Source organism: Asparagus officinalis, chromosome 8, assembly GCF_001876935.1.
Source record: "Asparagus officinalis chromosome 8, Aspof.V1, whole genome shotgun sequence".
Taxonomy (NCBI): domain Eukaryota; kingdom Viridiplantae; phylum Streptophyta; class Magnoliopsida; order Asparagales; family Asparagaceae; genus Asparagus; species Asparagus officinalis.
Genome location: NC_033801.1, coordinates 118,629,423 through 118,632,006, shown reverse-complemented (window position 1 = coordinate 118,632,006; position 2,584 = coordinate 118,629,423). Strand labels below are relative to the sequence as shown.

General features: G+C 34.9%; 1 protein-coding gene across 1 annotated transcript in view; it reads left to right on the top strand.

The window, feature by feature from the left end:
• LOC109822293 (phosphoglycerate mutase-like protein AT74H) overlaps nucleotides 224-2,584 on the top strand; it is a 6,284-nt gene continuing 3,923 nt past the window's right edge. Inside the window, exon 1 of the mRNA XM_020388476.1 lies at nucleotides 224-351. The gene's annotated coding sequence lies outside the window, so the exon portion shown is untranslated. The remainder of the gene's footprint in view (nucleotides 352-2,584) is intronic.

Genomic DNA, 2,584 nt, shown 5'->3' with positions numbered 1-2,584 from the left:
AACGGATGTAGTGGACGGTGTTGGAGATAGAAATATAAAAAATAATAAATTGAATTATAAATGAACGAAATATCCATTTTATTCTTTCGACTGCTTTCCAATTTATACAATTTTAAAATTAAAAAAAAAATTCGTATATGGAATTGTGAGCTTTGCCCAAATTATTTGAGTAACTAATTTTTTCCCAGTCAATTAAATAGTTGGCTGAAAAGACATCACTTTCAAAACCGAAAGGACTTTTGTGTTTCGCGAATTTTTTATCTCTTCCCTTTTCAAAATCTCGAATTCTCTCTCACAAAGAAGCAAAGATCTCAACTCCATTATTTGGCCCATCAGATTTCGCCCAATTTGGTACGAGATTTCTACTCTTCCCCAAAATATTTTTAAAAAATGCCATTTTTTTGGGGGGGCTTAGAACTATTGCTTATGCTTAACTCTCTTCTTGTCAGTAATTCTTTAAAATTTGATCCTATTGGTTGCGTTTTGGGGCATGTATTTCAATTTGATTTTGTTCACATTGTCACAAAATTATTTGGGGTTGGCATTATATATGATCTGATTTCAGTTAGTATTATTTTGAGTTCTAGGGTTTAGTAAATGGACATTTGTTCGCATTATATATGATCTGATTTCAGTTAGTATTATTTTGAGTTCTAGGGTTTAGTAAATGGACATTTGTTACTGTATGTATAGGCTTGGTGATGGTTAGTATTATTTTGAGTTCTAGGGTTTAGTAAATGGACATTTGTTACTGTATGTATAGGCTTGGTGATGCGAATCGTAGTTTTCCGCGAGGGAAAATAGAATGTTGTGATCTTTGAGGCCGCGGAGTGCGTATTCGGCAATGAATGAGAATGTACCAGTTTTGCAATTTTAGATGTCTTCCTCCATTTGTATTAGCAGTATTTGGACCCAATTGATAAACGCATGATTCTTGAAGTTGATGTGAATGCCTGATAAGAGTTCAAAACAATCGAGAAATTATATCTTGAGTCTAGCGATGGATCACAGGTTCAGTGGTTCCAATATTAGGTTGTTAACTGCATATTGTGGTGAAGGTACCACAGAAGGCGAATGAGCTACCTACTCTTTCTATGAATTCCCGTTTCGGGTTTAGTTGTAAATTCTTGTCGAATTGAACCATGGTAAATGAAGAGGTAAGGTGAGTTAGGGCCAACTTGTCGAAGTCCATGATGACTTATGACATGGCGACATCTGTGACGAATGCTTGCGTAATCTGAGTCAAGTAATAATCAAATTACGCAACCTTAAGCCGAAACACCTATGTAGGACTTGAATAAGAAAGGCTTAATTTAACCAGTCAAAGCCTTAGCAAAGTCCCATATCAAGAATAGAGGGCCAATTAGCTTAGAATGACGCATTGACAATTTCATTGGTGGATGCTATATTGTCAAATGTCAAGTTTGAGTCTTCCCTTGAGAATGTTATTGGATTGGATAAATTAGAATGTCAATATTGTTTGCGCAAACTTGTAGTTAGCAATCATAATGATCTTGAATATTTCACTGGGACTCATGCTCTCTGACTCTTTCATTGTAAGGCTTTCTGTTACCCATGTAAAATACATGAAGGTAATTGCTGGTCTTGAATCAGACGCAACTTTCATGAGGACAAGGTCATTCACTTCTAGTTTTTTATGAAGCTGGAGTATTACTAAAATCTTGAGAGCCCAGAGTTGATTCACCGGAAAATGTATCCCTCCTTAGCATTTATATAAGTGGAACACACATATACCATCTTTGTTTTTTTCTCTAAAATAAATTTACCAGAACAAAATTGATTTCAAGTGGTTGAGGAAAGTTTGACGAGTCAGCAAGCAAAGCCTCTTCAAATTGGGGTTGCTTACTCCTTGAGCTGATCAATAATGGGTGTTTGAGTTTATTCTACATGAAGTCATTTTCAAGCTTGAACTTGAAATTCAATTGTGTCTGAAGATTTGTGCTTAAAGTTAAGATAAGCACGAACATATCTACCCAGAACAAAGTTTTTTTAAGCCTAAACAACTCTATCTAGCTGTAGTTTTCTGACTCATCAAACATGATAAATAAAATAAGGAAGCAATTATGAAGCAGTAGCTATTTTTGAACCATATGCTCAAAGATACAACCCTGCCTATGTGTGGCCCCGACAAAAGTGATCAAACATTTATCTTAAGTTGGTTCTATGCTTAATATTGCAAAAGTTGTGTTGAACTATATAAAGCTGGATGGCACCAAAATAAAGTGAGCATAAAATATTCGAGTTATATCCTCCTTTTCTTTTCATTGCATCCTATCTTCGACGTTATGTAAAAATATGGTTGCTTCTGTTTTGGATAATCAAACTCATTACTAACATTGTTTGGGGAAAATTATGGAAAACACTCATAACTGTTTTTCTAATTAACTTCATACATTTGACCTTTTCCCCCTTCCAGTTGTCTAAACCCCTATGGGTTTTCGATATAAACACTAAAGAATAGGGTATATTGGTCTTTACGCAACTACAGACTAATGGATTTACTGATGCAACGTGTTTAACTGATAGAAATGAAGTGATACGGTTAAAGGGTACAGTGATTGCC